The sequence below is a fragment of the Mustela lutreola genome, chromosome 8, assembly GCF_030435805.1.
Source record: "Mustela lutreola isolate mMusLut2 chromosome 8, mMusLut2.pri, whole genome shotgun sequence".
NCBI lineage: Eukaryota > Metazoa > Chordata > Mammalia > Carnivora > Mustelidae > Mustela > Mustela lutreola.
Window position 1 is genome coordinate 6,349,705 of NC_081297.1, and position 19,693 is coordinate 6,369,397.

General features: G+C 43.7%; 2 long non-coding RNA genes across 2 annotated transcripts in view; both read left to right on the forward strand.

Moving 5' to 3' along the window:
* LOC131838075 (uncharacterized) overlaps positions 1-19,693 on the forward strand; it is a 68,702-nt gene that overhangs the window by 18,540 nt on the left and 30,469 nt on the right. The window lies entirely within an intron of this gene.
* The window catches only part of LOC131838077 (uncharacterized), a 36,029-nt gene continuing 19,895 nt past the window's right edge, over positions 3,560-19,693 (forward strand). Inside the window, exon 1 of the long non-coding RNA XR_009356462.1 lies at positions 3,560-3,900. This is a non-coding gene — a long non-coding RNA (uncharacterized LOC131838077). The remainder of the gene's footprint in view (positions 3,901-19,693) is intronic.

Here is a 19,693-nt window from a genome sequence, read left to right on the forward strand (position 1 = left end):
TAAATTTGAACGGTAGCATGAATTCTACTCTTCCTCTTTATATCACCATGGCAATTTTAAGTGCAAATATAAGAGCCTTGGACTTCGGAGTGGAACCCCCCAAAATCACACGGTGAATATTTCCTGGTTCGGATGTGCATATGTACTTCTTCGTAGGAAGAAGTTGGGATGGTCGTACAAAGCTAACCCCAGTGTTTCTGTTTCACTTCTAGATATGCTCACCTTCTAACAACACTTGCTACCTTTGGGTTACTGATGCATGACGAAGGGCTGAGAAGAAAAGGCACTCTGGGGTGTCTATCGCAACCCCCCCCTTCGTGGCATAATTTTCAGCGTATGTGGTCAGTGAATGGAGAGAAGGAAGATGATGCTTGGTCCTTAGCCTTTCCTAGGACAGACACACTGCCTTCTGTATGCGGTCAAAACAAGTTCAGGGTCAAACTCAGTGGTCTTCTGGGGCTCTCTTCTCACCTACCCGGTTGCGGGCGTTACACACTTTCTTTGCACTCGCTTTGAGCCTCCCTGAATTCCCATGCATGATGGCACTGGTTCAAAGACGATATTGTGAAGAATTTCAAGGGGGTGACAATAGAGCTTTAAACCAAGTGCAACGTCCTTCTGAGCACAGAGCTCAGCGTGACGGCACCGCGTACAGGATTCTTCTTTTTCAAGAATTTCCCTAAGACTCCTCTCCCCACTCTTGACTCCCAAGGTCTTGAACCCCCGCAGAGCTCCCAAGACAGCTTTGTTGTGCTTAAGTGCACATTTCTCTGCATAACTTGAAGTTCTTCCTGATTCTGGTAATGCCAAAGGCGTGTGTGGTTTATTTTCACTCCTTGGTGATCTTGGGCCGTCTGGGGGAGGTGGTGTGGAGAGTTTTAAACTCAAGTGGCTGCTGTTATCCTACAGATTAGGGTGTGTGTGTGTGTGTGTGTGTGTGTGTGTGTGTATGTGTGTGTTTGATGCTATTGTTAGAAATTATCTTTTCTTTTTCCACAACTGAAGACTGTTTAATCAAAAACATTTTTTTTTTTTGGACTGGATAACACATTCACAAAGATCAAACAGAAAGGGATTAAAGGTATATTAAAGATTTCATTTTCTAATTATGTATGATTCTAATTATGTATGTAATGTAGAAATAATTGCTTTTTCAGAAATTATCCTTGTTAAATTCACATACTACCTTTTTTTTTTTAATTTTTTTTAATTTTTTTTTTATTTTTTATTTTTTATAAACATATATTTTTTATATACATATATTTTTATCCCCAGGTCTGTGAATCACCGGGTTTACACACTTCACAGCACTCACCAAATCACATACCCTCCCCAATGTCCATAATCCCACCCCCTTCTCCCCAACCCCCTCCCCCCGGCAACCCTCAGTTTGTTTTGTGAGATTAAGAGTCACTTATGGTTTGTCTCACATACTACCTCTTAATAATTCATCTGTAATTTTTTTTGACTTTTTACATAAACCAATTATGTAGTTAGAGAATGATGACAGTTTTATTTCTTTCTTTCCAATTCTATTCTTTCCCCATGTATCATGATTTACTGCCGTTCAGCCCTCTGGTACAGCATTGAATACAGGTGGCAATAGGGGCATTCTCGGCTCATTCTTGATCTCAGAAGGAAAGTGTGTAATTTTTCTACCCATAATTTTTTTGTAGATGCCTTTTATTTTTATTTTTTATTTTATTTTTTAAGATTTTATTTATTTGACAGAGAGAGAGATCACAAGTAGGCAGAGAGGCAGGCAGAGAGAAGTGGGGAAGCAGGCTCCCCGCTGAGCAGAAAGCCGATGGGGGATCAAGGCTGGGACCCTGAGATCATGACCCCAGCCGAGGGCAGAGGCTTTAACCCCCTGAGCCATCAAGGCACCCCCTCCCCCATTGGCTCTTTTTAAAAGAAATAATTTCCTTTTCTCTGCTGAAATTTTTAGTCTTGTATTTTAACTCCTTGAGTGTATGAAACATTTCACAATTCCTGCTTGTTCTTTGGAGCCCTGAGTTCTTTCCCTCCGTTTACATTTCAATGGTCTAGGCCGATTTTGACTTGCCTTAGAGAGTAACACAGCAGTTAAGAAGTTGGGGTGACTGAGAGCCGAGAAAGGGAGGAGAAATAGGCCAGCGTGCCGAGGGAACAGGGAGCAGGGCTTCACGGTTCGGTTCGTAGCAGTAGACATCAGGCGGCTTGCATTTCTGACCCCCGGCTGAGTTCTTTATACCCGCGCACGCACTTCAGAAGTCCATGAGCGTATCAAGTGCCTAAGCTGAGAGGGTCACCCAGTGTGAAAATGGGCAAATTTTCAATCTACTCTTTAAAAACTGATGTCCAGAGACTTGGGAACAGGGGACAAGAGTCCCATGTTTTAGCTCCCAGTGTGTTGTGACCCTCCAAGTTGCAGCGTGTCATTACTGTCATCTCTAGAGGAGATGATAATCCGTATCGTTTTTCTATTTCGGATGACAGGTACAACAGGAATGATTTTACTCATTATGCTACTGTGAAAGTAATGTTTTCGGGTAATGCTTTGATTGTGTCAGCCCCGTGATCAGAGCCCTTCAGGGAGTCCAGTTGTTCTTTGGGCTTTGGGACAAATGTGCTTAGCACAGCTCGCCACCTGCCTGGTGGCCCGGCCCTTGTCCACTCCCCTGGCCTCATGTTAGACCATTTACTCCTGCAGTCATACAGACTTTCTGAAGTTCCCTTGACCTGGCCGTGCGCCCTTCCCTTGGAAGGACCTTGCACTTGCTGGGGGGCATCTGCCTAGTAAGTGTCCCCCATCCCTCCTGCCCAGTTAGCTTCTGACACACCTAGTGTCAAGTCCGGAGGGCAGTCTTCCCAGTTTGGAACTCGCTCAACTCGAATCCCTGTGAAATGCACTCCTTAGGCCGCAGGCCTAGCCTCTCTGCCCTTGAGTCCCCAGAGTCACTGACTTACACTCATTGGTCTGATTCTTTCCTTCCTGCCTGCTCTCTTACACGAGACTCTGGCACCTGGGGGTAGGCCCCGAGCCAGTGTTCATTCATCGCTCCCTCCCCCCAGCGTTCAGTCCTCTGCCTGGGGATAGGAAACACCCGATAAATGTTTGTCGAATCAATGAAGGAAGGAAAGCCCGCGTGCTAATTTCATTGATCTCATCTCAAGTATGGATTTTGCTGGTTTACGAACTTCTTTTCTGAAAAGCGGGTTGGGCAAGAAGCATGAGGAACAGATGATTCAAGTTGTAAAAAAAAAAGTAAAAGATGGGTCTTTAAATGTCCTCGGCTACAAGTGATTAGTATTCAACCACTTCCGCTGTCTGGAACCTGGTTTCAAGTGCCAAGAGAAAATGTGTCTAGAATTTAAACAGATTCTCCTGGAAACACCCGTGTAATGCAATTTGCTAAAATCTATCCAAGGAGGCTGTGCAGACAAAAAATCTGTTCTTTATACATTCACTTTTTTTTTTTTTTTTAACTGCAGGTATCGTAATGAGGACCTCCCAGGGTCAGGGGAGGGACCTTGGTATTTTCAGGAGGTGGGGAGATGTTTGGTCATCATCAGAGGGAACAGAGGAACTGGTGATTGCTGTGTGTCTGGTACGGGGGGTTCTGGGTGTCAGCGCTGTGTGCCACACTCAGATAAGACAGGGCTGAGAACTGAAAAAAAGTGTCCTCTTTAGTTTACTTCCTGGTGCCTGCGGGACAGTCCGGGAAGTCCCCTCGTCACTGACGGGCTCTCAAGGGAGCCTGCTGGGAGCCTGGGAGCCGAGTGGCAGCGAGTCAAAGTGTAGACATGGCTTGGGGTGGCGGGGTGAACCTCGTGGTCCCAGTGCTCAGAGGTGGGCTGGGAAGCCAAAAAGACTTTGAAAGCAGCAGAGCCACATCCGGCAGCGGACACAACCCTCTGGTAAACAGCGTGTGTGAATCCGCCGGGTCTGCGCGCCAGTCCCTGCTCAGCACTGATTAAACAGAACACTTGCGAGCCGAGACGTGGGCTTTCCCCAATAACAACCTGTTCTCTCTCACCCCCTGGGTGTCTCCTGATTCAGTGAAATGCTGGCACTGTCTGCTGGGGTTAGCGCAGACCTCGCAGGTGACAGGCTCAGTCCCACAGGGCTGTCCCCCCACTCCTGAGACCCATCGCAAGTGTTAGGTTGTTTCTGTGAACGCCGGGAAAGTCGGCCCCTTGACTGAGGATTTGCTCAAACGGCTCCAGAGCTCCGGGGACAGTTTACTTGTCCTTACCGGTTGGTTATAAAGGAGGAGACTCAGGAACACGCACCCAGATGGGAGTGGAGCTCCCGTGATCTCTCTGCTGGGCCCCCCTCCCAGCACCTCTCCACACTCCCCAGCCAGGAAGCTCATCTCCTTGTTCTAGAATGTTCAGAGAGCCCAGCTGCAGGCCCCACTGCACTCCTGAGGGGTCCAGGGTCCTGAAAGCCCCACCCGGGTCACCTCGTGAGCAAAAATTTGGCTGTGCTCAGAAGGAATGCCTTATGAATAACAAACAACACTCCCGTTACTCGGAAAATCCCTAGGGTTTTCGGAACTCTGCCCCAGAAGTAGGGGACAAATACCAAATATATTTCCTATCATGCCCTGATTACGCTCTCACTGTTTGACCTTGTGTGAGATGGTCAGCCCTTAGCCATGAGTCTCTAACAGGAAGTCACAGTGTGCCTGCTTGGTAGAAAGCATTAAAGGGGTTTGGGGACCTGAGAGCCACAGCGCCGTGTCCGAGAGGTGGGTCTGTAAAGCAGGTTGTGGTGGGCTTTTTGGCTCCTGTACTCTGGGCATATTTTTAAAGCTAAATTTAAATGAACTTGGGTAAACTTGAAAGGGAGAAAGTGCTCCAAAAGGGCACAGGCTTTCAGAGAGGTGGGTGTGGAGTCGGGGAGCCATTCATGTATTTGCTGAGCAAATATGGATCGGGGTTGGCCCTGTGTGGGAATCTGTGCTTAGCACTGAGGTGCGCTGCCGGGAAAGGCACGCAGTGGCCCCTGTCCTCCTAGTGCTGCTGCTTCTTCTTCTTCTTCTTCTTTTTTTTTTTTAAAGAGCACAAGTAGGCAGAGAGGCAGGTAGAGAGAGAGGGGGAAGCAGGCTCCCTGCTGAGCAGAAAGCCCGATGTGGGGCTTGATCCCAGGACCCTGAGATCATGACCTGAGCTGAAGCCAGAGGCTTTAACCCACTGAGCCACCCAGGTGTCCCCCCTCCTAGTGCTTCTGATCGAGCAGGGAAGACACGGATGCCGCAGTCCCAGGCTTCACAACCGTTGTGAATGCGTTGAGTACATGGTGAAGTGCAGACTGCCCCAAGTTCACGCCATGCAGGGGCTGTCCCCAGGCTGGTACACTCTGATAAAGGGCTGATGGGGGCACTGCTCCAGAGCTGACAAGTGTCCCAGACGTCACTTTAGGACTCGTAGGCAAGTGTCTCCCCAGTTCCCTGCCGTGACTTCAGGCTGCCTAAAGGTGATCCTTCTGGTTGCCCCAGTAAGACACGGGGGTGCTGGTTTCTTAATTAGACCCTGAGTTGACACTCAGGTGTATGGATTCTGGCCCATGCACTGAACTAGGTCTCCCTGGATCCCAGAAGCTCTCTGCTTTGCCTGGTTTCCATCGGACTCGTTCCTCATCCTGGGTTTGTGCAAGCCCTCGGCTATGTGGAAAGAGTCCATTTCAGCTCTCTCTCTTCTTTAAAGATCTTATTTATTCATTTGACAGAGGGAGAGACACAGTGAGAGAGGGAACACAAGCGGGGAGAGTGGGCGAGAGAGAAGCAGGCTTCCTGCTGAGCAGGGAGCCTGATGTGGGACTCGATCCCAGGACCCCGGGATCATGACCTAGGCCGAAGGCAGACGCTAACAACTGTGCCACCCAGGCACCCCATTTCAGCTCTCTTGAGAACAGGACCAGACACGGGAGGCAGGATTTCAGGTCGCGTCAGTAGGCCCGAGGTGGAGATTGATGAGAGAGGGTCCCCGACAAAACATAAAGAGCGAGAAAACATTCTCAATTTCCTATAAAGTTCAAACATCGTCTGCATGGTAAGGGCAGTCAGAGTCGCAGGCATTTTCTTGGGGACCATAAGGCGACTCCCTGCGTCCCGTTGCTCGCCACCCTGTATGCTGTGCTGCAGGTGGTCCGAACCACTGCTACAATCACAGATGAGGCAGAAAGTAAAGAAACCGTATCACACGTGGTGCCCGCCCCTTGTCTGGGGTCGGAGTACTGGCTCTCTGGTAGGGGAAAGGTTTTGCATTCTGATCGGGCGTCTCAGGCTTCTGAGAGGGTCGCAGGAGGGAGGCTCCCGTTGGCCCACAGCCGAGCAGGGCTTTGCAGTTTCCGGAGCTCTCAGTCCTGAGCGAGGCGTTTGGCAGCCTTGCTCCGCCAGCGATTTTCTCGGTGGCTCCACTCCCGGGGCCAGAGACCCCCCATGAAGAAAGCAGGGAGATTGAACGAAAGGATGTGTCTGTTGTGGGTTGAATTATGTCCCCCCCAAAACCATATGTTAGAGTCCTAACCCCCAGTACCCTCAAATGTGGCCTTACTCGGAGACAGGGTCTCTGCAGAGGTAATGAGATTAAAATGCGGTTGGTAGGGAGCGCTCTCATTCAACGTGACTGGTGGCCGGAGAGACAGAAGATTTGGACACAGGGACCCACTGAGAAGGAGGACGATGTGAACTGACAAAAGGAAAACCCGTTGTCCACAAGCCAAGGAGAGAGGCCTCAGAGGGAACCCATTCTGCCGACCCCTTGATCTGGGCTTGCAACCTTTGGAAGCACGAGACCAATTTCTGTTGCAATCGCCAGCCTGTTCTGCTTTGCTCCGGCAACCCTAGCTGACTAATACGACATCTTTATACTTTTTCCTGCCACAAACCCTTTTGGTGATGGAAGGTTGACTCCGGACCCTTTCTCAGAATAATGCCTCCATGTAAAAAATACTACAAATGACTAAGCATGTTTATTGAAAGCAGTTTCAAAATACCAGACATTTGTGAAGAGTAACACAGGTGCTGCTTGACTAGCAGATTAAAAGGCAAGATATCGTGCAAGTCTAACACAGCCGTGATCTCTAAGGAGAGGGAAAGGGCCGAGGATATTTGAAGATATTGGCAACAACCAGAAAGTGACGTGAACATATGGTTTTTATTGGTCGCAGGCACAGACACCGCTGATGGGTCTGATGCCTTCCTTCATGGTTAAAATGCTAAATATCCATGGTTGGTTAGTGGAGCAAGGATTTTTTAAATTTTTTTCAACCAGGTGTACGTGTTCCTGGACTGGATGATGACGGAGGTCTCGAGATCTCTCTTGTGATTAGGGGACTCTGGTTTGATTTCTCTTGGAGGCTAACATCGGTGGCTTCTTACCTGGTCCCACGAACCCTCCAGCTGGGCCGTGGGGACTTGGTTCCAGCAGCTGGTGGTCACGTCACACCCTCCCTCTTTCTGTTGTCTTGGTGGCAGGGCCCGTTTGGTTCCTGGACGTGGCCCCCCCATCTCCGGTGCAAACACCAGAGTGCTTACTGGGGAAGACTTCTCTGCATAGCTGACTTGTGACTCAGCCCAGTCACCCTAGTCATCGCTGTGTGACTCAGCTGAGCCTTGCTGGGGTCCCCCACAGGCAGGAAGTAGCTGATTATCTATCCCAGGGAATGCATCCTTGCCTTGTGATGGAGCCAGTGATCGATGAGTCACGGGCCTCCCGTCAGCTGGTCTCCGCTCGCACACGGCGGACCCCAGGCCCTGGTCTCTCTGGGAAGTTTCACATGAGCTCATCTCATTAATGCAAATAACCACACACTCGGGCCTTGCCCGTACAGGTTCTTATCACACGAAAAGGAAACCTCTGTTTGGACCTTGTCCTTTAAGTGGAGGGATTACATCACCACAAATAGAAACATTTTCTTTATGGTGTCAGGAAGGATCCTGGTCTTCAAATAAACATAGAGGTCACCTCTGGAGGTATCTGGGCAGAATTTTGGAGGTGTTTGGATGGAATATTACAGCGGTCCACTGATTCTTGTATTTATTTATTTTGTTTATGAACGAATGTGTAAGCATGAAGGGGGTAGTGGGAGAGAGAATCTTTTTTTTTTTTTTTTTAAAGATTTTATTTATTTATTTGACAGACCAGGGGAGGAAGAGGGAGAGGGAGAAGTAGGCTCCTCACTGAGTAGAGAGCTCCAGGGTTCTATCCCAGGATCCTGGGATCTTGACCCGTCGACGGCAAATGCTTAACCAGCTGAGCGATCCACGTGCCCCAAGAGCGAGAAAGAGTCTTAGGCAGACTTCATACCCAACGTGGAACCTGATGAGGGGGTTCAGTCTCATGACCCTGAGATCATGACTTGAGCCAAAATCAAGGGTTGAATACTTAGCCGACTGAACAACCCAGGTGCCTCGGTGTTCCACTGATGTTAAGATGCACCTCTTTCATGCTTGGATATCTCTGAAATCAGGGTGTTTCTTACAATTCCTGGCATTTTGTATTTGACAAAATTGGGTGCATAAACAGTCTGTTAGGGAAGTAGAAGATTTTGGTGAAAAGGACCGATGCTTCTGTTCACCCAAAAGAAGACTTTGGTCGCTTAGAGTAGTTAGCCAAATGCTACCTTAATTTGGGGGGATTTTTGGCCTCTGAATCAGGTTCATGGGTAGCATATTTTATATATAGATAGCAAACAGGATAATTCTTCAAAAAGAAGCTTGACGTGGGAGTGGAAGGAGTTGCTATTTATTTGTGTGGATGAGTTATAATATGTTTTAGGCCATCCTTTAAAAAAATGTATAAAAGTACCAAATGCGTGTTTGCGGATCCATTTAACAAAAAGATGATGCTTCAGCAAAAACCAAACATCTCTATATATGGAGTTGTCATTTAACTCCTGGTAGGTTAGTTGCATGTTAACAGCTGACTTTACTTAACTATTGGCTCCAATAACACGAATTTGAGTTCTGCCAAGGACCAACAAAATTTTTGGCTTCTCAGGGCAATGGCCTGGAGGCAACGACAGAGGTGTCGCAGCCCCCGGTAGAGTTCAGTAGTCTCCAAAAAAGGAGAATTATTTGCATAGCAGTTAAATTTCTTTTAAAAACTATGAAATCCTTGTAGGTTCAAGGGAGTTGCAAGACAAAAGGCACAGGGAGGTCCTTGTGCTCTTCACCCAGCTTCCCCCGATGGCAACGTCCTCCATGACTGCGATACGATGTCATCACCAGGGTATCGACATCCGTCCCCACAGCTTATCCAGATTGCCCGTGTTTTATGTGCATTCGTGAGTGAGTGTGTGTGTGTAAATAGTTCTATGCAATATTATCACATGTGTAGATTCCTGTAACTCACCAGAGTCCATCAGTTCCATCAACATAAATCTTCCTTGAGCTACACCCACCTCCCATCCCTAACCCCAGGCAACTACTAACCTGTTCTCCATCTCTGTAATTGTGTCATTTCAAGAACGTTGCATCAATGGAATCCTACAGTGTTTAACCTTTTGGCTGACTTTTTTCACTTGGCACAGTTCCTTTGAGATCCTCCAAAATGTTGCATGTATGACTAATTCATTCCTTTTTATTGCCGAGTAATATTTCACGATGTGGGTGTACCAGGGTTTATTTAACCATTTATCCACTGAAGGAAATTTATTTCTTATTTTTTTTCCTCTTGTGAATAAAGCTGCTTTCTGCCTAGTGATTTGAAAGGTAAAATTGATACTGCCTACTAAACTTAACGGTTTTGCTGAGGACAGATTGCGTCGTATATACATTTTTTATGTGCTTGGTGTAGTGTTCTCTACGCATGCTCATTAAATGCTTAGTGACAGGATAGAAACGAAGCGGCCATTTCAAGGAGACCGTAGAGGGGTGCTTCAAATCAAAGTTTAGATCCAGACTAGAATTGGGGGCCTGTCATTTCCTGGCTGATTTAGTGCAGACCTCTGTTCCTCATCTGCAAAATGGGAGAATGCCAGGACTGCTGTTGTAAGGGTGTTGTAAAGATGCACATGAACCTCTGAGCAGTCTGTTAATCTGTAAGTGCTTGATCATTTTCAGCTATTGTTACTAACTATCCCTAAGCAGATCATGGATCTAAGTAAGATCATAATAATGCATTAGCCATAACTTCTAATTACTTTTATTCTGAAATATTTTAACGTTTGAATGAAGATGCACCATCATATATGTGATATTTAGGTAAATTTAAATTATGTTTATGTAGGGGGACCTGGGTGGCTCAGTTCATTGAGCATCTGCCTTCAGCTCAGGTCATGATCCAGGGGTGCTGGGATCAAGCCCCATATCAGGCTCCCTGCTCAGTGAGGAGCCTGCTTCTCCTTCTCCCTCTGCCCCTTGCCTCTGCTTGTTGTGCTCTCTCTCAATAAAATCTAAAAAAAAAAATTATGTATACATGAACATTTACAATATCTTGTGTCTTTGAAGTGACAGCTCTTAACATTGTAATGTATAGTGTTACAAACATTAATAGATACCTAACATGCATAGTTATGAATGTTTTCATTCATAGTCAGTTATCTAACATGCATATGCATATTTTAGACATTTGGAAGGATGGGAATATTCTTTTCTGTGGAGCTAGCTGTTCAGGGTTCCTATCAACCTTGGGAAATAGCATCTGGTCTTATAAAAGTGGGCTGAACAGATTTTATTTCTCCCTTTCCATCGTACTATAAGTGGCAAGTGTCTTAGTTCCTTTTTTTTTCTTTTCTTTTTCATAAATTTCATGGCTGTCTGAACACTTAGAGAGGAGAGGCTATCTCCTGTTGTCTGCTTGGGGTCACAGCCTGTGTGCCTGGGGTCACGTTCAGGGGGAGTGTTTCTCCAGTGACCTCCTGGAATGTCATAGTCAGTAAAGCGGTGAGTCATACAGAATCTCCCGCCAGACAACATGAGGCGGCAATTAGAAACTAACCATTAACTAGCTCCAGGGGCAGGAGGAGGTGAGGAAAATTTCCAGCTATTTGACAAATAAAGACCAGCGATATTTACCATTGCATAAATGGAGCTAGAGTCAATTAGCTTTGACATGTCAAGGTCCTCGTGTGAGAGGCAGTGTTGGGTTTATAAAGATTACTTTCTTATCGTGCTTGACCCCGGCAGGATGCAGTGTGTGTAAGAAGGGGTGTTAAGATGTACCTCTTGGAGGAATCTGGGATTTGCAGGCGGGTGGAGTAGCCAGATATGAGAGGCAGGGGACCCCGGAGCTTTTGTGCCCTGTGCACACCACACACCAGCCACATCTGACGAGTCACCTTCCTGCCCAGGTGCCTCTCCCTCAACCACCCTTCCCTGGAGAGATTCTACTCATCTCTCAAGACCTCCTACCAGTGTCACTTCCTTTATGATGCCTTCCTTACCTCTACCAGACAGAATCAGTTGTTTTTTTTTTTTTTCCTCTGTAGTGAGTATCCCTTATTATATCTATATAATTAATCATAAAAGCTATAATATATATCACAAAACTATATCCTTAGCCTAGGGATGAGACGGGATATATTAATTGATTTTTGAATGTTGAACCACAGCTTTGCCTCTGTGGCACCAATTCTGTTGGCGGTGATGTATAGTTCTTTGTTCATACATTGTTGGAGTCACATTTGCTAATTTTCTGTTGAGCAGTGTTGCATCTGTGTTCATGAGAGAACCGTCTGTCGTTTCCTTGTGGTGTCTTTGGTTTTGGTGTGCGGGGAATGTTCATAGAATCGTTAGGAAGTGTTCCCTCTCCTGCTTTCTGGAACAGATGGTAGAAAATGAATATGATTGGCTCCTTTAAAGTTTAGTAAAATTCACCAGTGGAACTATCCAGGCCTGGTGCTTTCCGTCTGGGAAGATTATTAATTATGGAGTCAGTCTCCTTAATAAATAGAAGCCTACTCCGATTGCTTCTTCTTGTGGGAGTTGTGGTAGACTGTGTCTTTGAAGGAATGAGTCCATGTCATCAAAATTATCACATTTGTGGGTATAGAGTAATTTACAATATTCCTTTATTATCTTTTTAATGTCCGTGGTACCTTTGGTGATGATGTCTGTACTTTCATTTCTTATATTAGTGATTCGTGTCTTATCTCTTTTATTCTTGGTTAGCATGCCTAGGGGTTTCCCAGGTTTTAAAATTTTATTATTATTATTTTAATTTAAAGATGTTTTAAAATTTATTTGACACAGAGAGAGATCACAAGTAAGCAGAGCAGCAGGCAGAGAGAGAGAGGGAAGCCGGCTCCCTGCTGAGCAGAGAGCTCAAGGCGGGGCTTGATCCCAGGACCCTGAGATCATGACCCAAATCAAAGGCAGAGGCTTAACCCACTGAACCACCCAGGCACCCCAGGTTTCCCAGTTTTATTGATGTTTCAAAGAACTACCTTGTGGTTCGATTTTATCTATTGTTTTCCTGTTTCCAATTTCATTGATTTCTGCTCTAATTTTTCTTATTTATTTTTTTCTGCTTATTTTGGATTTAATTTGCTCTGCCTTTTTAGTTGCCTAAGGTAGAAGCTTAGATCACTGATTTCATATATATTTTTAGATATTATTTAAATTCAACTAGCCAACTTACTGACATCATTAGTTTCAGATGTAGTCTTCACTAATTCATGTGTGTGTGTGTGTGTGTGTGTGTATTTAATGTATGCATTCCATGCTAAACATTTCCCTCTAAGCACTGCTCCCACTCCTCCTTCAGATTTTGGTGGGTTGTATTTTCATTTTCTTCAAAACATTTAAAAATGTTTCCTTAGTCGTCGTCTTTGATTCATGCGTTATTTAACAGTGCGTTGTTTAATCCCCGATTATTTTGTGGTTTTTTTTTTTTTCCATCTGTCTTTCTGCTGTGGATCTTTAGTTTGATTCCACTGTGATCTGAGAGCACTTTTTTAAAGATACATTTTCTTGACCCAGAATGTGGTCTCCTGGTGTAGGTTCCATGTGAGCTTGAGAAGGATGTGTACCTGCTGCTGTTGGGTGAAGCAGACCACAGATGTTAGTTACGTCCAGTTGACTGACGGCGCTGTTCCATTCACCCTGTCTTTACTGACTTTCTGCCTGTGGACTGACTGTTTCGGATGGAGGGGTGTTGCACCCCTCTTGAAATGATGGGTGTTTCTGTTTCACTTTGTGTTTCCATCAGATTTTATGTATTTTGATGCTTCATATTAGGCATATACATATTAAGACCAGTTATATCTCCTTGACCCTTTTATCATTACATAATGCTCCTCTTTATCTCTGATAATTTTTCTTGCTCTCGAGTCTGAAATTAATATAGCTACTCCAGTGTTCTTTTGATAAGTGATAGCATGAAATGTGTTTCTCTCTTTTCTTAATTTTTTTCCTGTGGTGAAAAAAATCTATATAACACAAATTTTACCATTTTAACCATTTCTATGCAATTCAATGGCATTAAGTACTTTCACAATATTGTGTAACTATCATGGATATTCATTTTCAGAACTTGGAAACAAAAGCTTTAACCATTTAACAATATATCTCCCCCAGCAGCTGGTGGCCTCTCTTCTACTTTCTGTCTATATGAATTTTCCTATTCTGAGTACCTCATATAAGTGGAATTGTTCAATGTTTCTTCTTTTGTCTCTGACTGTTTAAAATTTATAACATTTTCAAATTTTGTCCATGTTGTAACATATCAAAATTCCATTCCATTTTAAGGCTGAAATATATTTCATTGTATGCATATACCACATTCTGTTTATCCATTTATCCATTAGTAAACCTCTGGGTTGTTTCTATATTTTGGCTCTTGTGAATAATGCTTCTATGAACATGGGTATGCGAGTATCTGTTTGGGTCTCTGCTTTCAATTCTTTTGGGTCTAAACCTTGAAGTGGACTTGCTGGGTCATACAGTAATTTTATACCTAAGTTTTTAGGAACTGCCTACAGCAGCTGGATTCATTTGCTTTTCTTTTTCTTTTAATATTTATTTATTTGAGAGAGAGAGAGCAGGTGGGGCGGAGCAGGGGTAGAAGGCAAAGGGACAGGGCAGGAGAGTGGGAGAGAGAGAATTTCTAGCAGACTCTCCACTGACACAGAGCCCAACATGGGGCTCGATCCCACGACCCTGAGATCGTGACCTGAGCTGACATCAAGAGTCCGACATGTGACTGAGCACCCAGGCACCCCTAGTTTGCATTTCTACCAGAAGTACATAAGGTTTCCACTTTCTTCTCTGTTTACTTTTAATCTGTCTGTGTTGCTATATTTCAAGTCGGTTTCTTATAATTGGGTGGGTTTTGGTTCTTTTATTCACTCTGATAGTCTCTGTCTTTTAATTGAAACATTTAGACCATTCACATTTAAAGTGATTGTTGTGATTATTATGACAGTTGGTTTAGTCTTTACCATGTTTGTAACTGTTTTCTACTCATTGCTTCTTTGCCCTTGGTTCTTTGTTTCCTTTTCCCCATGCCTGCCCTTCTTCTGCCATCTCTGTTTTATTTTTTTGAATTGAAGTATAATTGAGATGCAATATTATGTTAGTTCAGGTATACAAAATAGTGATTCAACATTTATATATATTATGAAAAGACCACACGTCTAGTTACCATCTATCACCATACAATGTTGCTACAATATTATTGACTGTATTCCCTATATTGTACTTTATGTTCCCCAGTTACATCTTTTATAACTGGAAGTTTGTACTTCTTAATCCCTTTCACCTGTTTCACCCATGTTCTGCTTCTCTCCTTTGCCAGTTGCCAATTTGTTCTCTGTAGTAATAGTCTGTTTCTGTTTTGTTTTGTTTGTTTTTTAGATTGTACTTATGATTGAAATCAAATGGTATTTCTCTTTCTCTGTCTGACTTTCTTCGCTTAGCATAATACCCTTTAGGTCCATCTATGTTGTCACAAATAGCAAGATCTCACTCTTTTTTATGGCTGAGTAATATTCCATCATAAGCACCACATTTTATTTATACATGAATCTGTTGATGGATACTTAGGTTGCTTTTACATCTTGGCTACTGTAAATAGCAGTGCAATGAACACAAGGATGCACTTATCTTTTTGAATGCTGTCTCTGGTTTTAATGGAATACTTTGTATGATTTTATTTTTTCTCCTCTCTTAGTATGTCAGTTATACTTTTTTAAAACTTCTTTTAGTGGTTGTCCTAGAGTATGCAATCTACATTTACAACTAATTCAAGTCCAATTTCAAACAACAGTGCTGCTTCACTGTTGTGCAAATAAGCTTATAACAGGATACTCCCAATTCTTCCCGCCTGTCCTTTATAATGTTGTTGTCATTCATTTCACTTATCTGTAAGCTTAATCACCAAATTCATTGTTGCTATCATTATTTTGAACAAACTATTATCTATTAGATCAGTTAAGAAGATTTAATTTTAACTTCACTTATTACTTCTCTAGTGATCTTCCTTTCTTTTGCACATTTTAGGTTTTATTTATTTTTAACCTATATCATTTTTCTTCTCTGAAGATTTTTAAAAATTATTTCTTACAAGACAGTTCTACTAGTAACAAATTTCCTCATTATTTGTTTTTCTGTAAACATCTTTATTCTTTCCTTACTTTTGAATGATAATTTTATTAGATACAGAATTCTAGGTTGATTGCTTTTCTTCCAACACTTTAAATATTTCATTCCACTTTCATCTTGCTGGCATGGTTTTTGAAGAGAAGTCTGATGTAATTCTTATTCTAATTTGTCTATAGGTAAAGTGTTCCCCCTCCCCCAGCTTCTTTCAAGATTTCTTCTTTTTCTTTGATTTTCTTCAGTTTGAACATGATATACCTAGATATAGGTTTTTTTATAAATATTCTGGTTGGTGTTCTCTGAGTTTCTCTGAGCATATGTGGTTTGAGATATGTCATTTTAAGGAAATTCTCACCTATTATTACCTCAAATATTGTTCTGTTCCCTTACTCTCTTTCTTTTCTTTCTGATATTCTCACTATGTGTATGTTACACAGTTTATAATTTTCCACAGTACTTAGATATTATGCTCTGCCTTTTAAATTATGTTTTCCTTTGCCTTTCCATTTTGAAAGTTACTATTGACACTCTTCAAGCTTACTGGTTCTTTCTTTGGCCATGTCCAGTCTACTGATGAATGCATCAAAGGCATTCTTCATTTCTCTTACAGTGGTTTCAATTTCAAGCATTTTCTTTTGATTCTTTTTTAGATGTTTCCATCTCTCTGCTTACATTACTCATGGGTTCTTGCATATTATCTACATTTTCCATTAGGGCACTTAACGTATGAATCATAGTTCTTTTAAAATCTCAGTCTCATAATCCCAAGATTTCTGACATATCTGAGTCTGGTTATGATTCTTGCTTTGTCTCTTCAGATTGTGCTTTTTGCCTTTTAGCTTCCTTGTAATTTTTTGTTGGAAGTCAGATATGATGCATCAGGTGAAAGAAACTGAGGTGGGTAGGCCTTTGATGTGAGTTTTAGGTCTAGTTGCCTAGAAGTTAGGCTGTGTTTACTCTTTAGCTGTGGTGTCAGAGGCTAAAATTTCCTCTAATGTTCCTATTTTTGTGTCCCCTGCTGTCTTGGATTTTCCTAAAGACTTCTTAAAGGTTTGCTTTAAGAAGTTTGCTTTTTCTTTTCCTTCTTCTCCTTTTTCCTTTTCTCTCCCTTTCTCTCATTCTTTCTTTTTTCTTTCCTTCAATCTCTTCCGTAATCAGCTGTTATTACACAGGAGCTTTACTGATGTGGTGGCAATATGTGAGGGATAATAAACATTGTGTAGTCCTTGGATGAGGTCTCATTCTTTCCTTGAGTCTGAGCTGGAATTTTCTTTCCCTCCTTGGCTTTAGTAAAGTCCCAGTTGGTGAGACTCTGGTAAATAATTCTCCTTGAGGGCAGGTCTTGTTAATGAGAATAGAATGTTTTCCCTTCCTCCTGTTAGAAGTAATAGGGGATTTTTTTTTTTCCTCAAATCTTCACAGTGGGAATTTGGCAGGATTCTTGGAGGTAAAACTCATAAAAGCATGAGGAAACCCCTAAGACTGGGTCGCATTAGAGTTTCTGATTCTTAAGCTCATCTACCCTGAACCTCTAGCAATAGTCAATTATAGCTTAATGTGTTCCTGCAAATATTGGCTCCAGCTCTAGACTTCTGCTTTTGGGCTTCTGCTCTGGGTGATTTTTTTTTTTCTATTTGTCTCTCTGTCTCTCAAGTTTTGGGGACAGCTGTTGGTCTTATAACCTCAATTTTCTGACTCTAACAAGACTTGTTGATCGTTAGTTTGCTCAGCCTTTTTGGATGGTAGTGATGACTTCTAACCTCTTTACATGTTGGACTGGAAATTAGCCTTTTTCAGTACAGCTTAGTTTGGGGACTGAGATTACTTGCTATAGACTGATGCCTGCAAGTATTGTCAGAAACTCCCTGGCAGCCGTTCACATCATGAAAGGGACTCCCATACCCGGTTCATAGGGACCTAAGGCAGAGGGATGATTGGACTGGACCTCACCCGTACATGATAAAGGTGTAAGGAAGATAACAACACAATCTCGAGATGAAATTTGGGTCTCCTATCACCGACCAGGCTTCCTTGGGCAAATTGGGAATTTTTTGAAGGGGCATGTCTGAGGACATCTTTTTGTGTTCCACTAGAGCATAATCTGAGAGTGAAAGTTAGGCTGAGTGCTAGAATGATGGCCCAGTGTCCCCCTGCCTGCTATGCATTTGCCACTGCAAATGATATGCATGGAGGAAGAATACAGGAGAAATTATTTGTGCAGATTTCTGGGAGAAAATGGAATATACCACTTGTTCCCAAGGTAGGACACAGTGATGATGTCTGACCTCCAAGGAGACAGTACGTAAAGGGTAAAAAGACTGCATGTGTGTGCATCAAGAACTGGAACAGGGCACCTGTAGGGCCTAGATGACAAAATGAAGTTCAGAATCAGGACTAGAGTTGTCAGTGAGGTGTCCTTCCTATTCTTTGCAGACATTTTATGGATGCAACACAGTTGGGTGTGGTGTGGTGATACTGTTGGGAGGAAGAAAAATATTTTCTGCTGTAGGAGCTCTGGCAAGATGCCACCGTGAGGGGTGCATGAAGGACAAAATACAAGCAGAGCAGTTTCCGAGCATGGGGACTTGTCTCAGGTCATTTGCGTTGAGCAGGAGGCTTGTTATGTGGGTGTTGCTCCCTTGATGATGGGGTATTGGAGGCCGAGTGAAGTGGAGAATACTTTTGAGTTGGCAAAGCTTTCCTTCTCACTCTATCACAGGTGGGGCTCTTTCATGTCTGTAGGTATTCTGGTTCTAATAACTATACCTTCATTTTTGTTTAACAGGTGAGTCAGAGGTGTCCCCAAAGACCAGGCTTTCCTCCCTCTGCTGACAACTTCCTAAGGGCATCAGTTTGTTCATCTGTCAAGAATGCAGATGAAAAAATACAAATTGCATTTTTAAACTAAAGTGGCTCTTAATAATTGGGCTGGTACTGTAAGTCACTATGTTCCATTTAGTGAAGGAACTTGTCCCTACAAAAAGAAGAGGAAAAGAAAGAGACTTCTTGGCTGGCAGTCTGCTTGTCTTGCAAATCAATCTGAGTAAAAGCCAAAAGAAAAGATGAGGCCCACGCTGTGACCCAGCCTGGGGACATGTAGGTGTAAGTCGAGCCAAACCCAGAGCCACATTTCAGCTCCATGAGATCTGCGCTTCCCAGGGTAACCATTACAGAATGTCCTTGGGTGATGCCCATGGAAGCTGGACCGAGAGAGGAGGCAGGAGAACAGAGGAACCACGTCCATTTATTTGTTGCTCGGGTCGCCCTTCATCCTCAGAGGCATTCTCAGGCCCAGGAAGCTGCTCGGCCGCCGGCTAGCTGTGAATGGTCCTGAAAGATTTAGGGTCTTCCAGATGGATCTCTGTAGTGCACCTCCAAATGGATACACCCTAAAGGCTTCCAAAATCTGCTGGTGTCTAAAAGAACCTGGCACTCTGTGGCTGTGAATGATGCTGGTCATTTCAAGAACTTATTATGGGGTACCAACCACGGTTCGGATGTGTGAAAGGTCTTATCTTCTCTGCCGGACTCTGAGCTCCTTGAGGATGTGTGTCTTCCATGTCTGTCTTTACTGTATTGCCCCAAACCCATGCTGACACATGCTCATTTCATTTCCTTCCCTGATAAAGCAAAGGAACCCAAATTATAGCTGTTGACTCCTTGCTTGATACATGACTTTTAAATTCTATTTTCCCCAGTGCTTTCTTTGAAGGCCTTGCTCCCACACTAGGGGAGACAGATCAGCTCACCCACCAGGGAAACACCTCAGCCGATAACCCATAGGAATGCCTTCTGCCTATATTTTTCAGGAATGGTATGTGCTTTCAGCGATGACTGTGTTGTGCTATAATGAACCCACTCTTGCTTTCGTCTTTCTTCAGAGACAGATAGGATTTATACTTGTGTGTCTACGTTCTACCCCTTTCTCCCTGACTAGGATGTATGGTCAGGTATGAGTCAGCTGACCACAGAGGGTGGTGTTTCCATGGTTGGGACAGAGAGAGATTCCCTGGAATGCGTGGGGGTCATGTCAGGCGGCTAATGTGCATTTGTGGAGATGGTGTGGCTGAATCACGTGCAGTGGGTCAAGGGCTGTTGGACATGGACTTGAGTCCCTTCCTGGCACTGATCATTCACAGGCAATTATTTCCTCTGTTAGG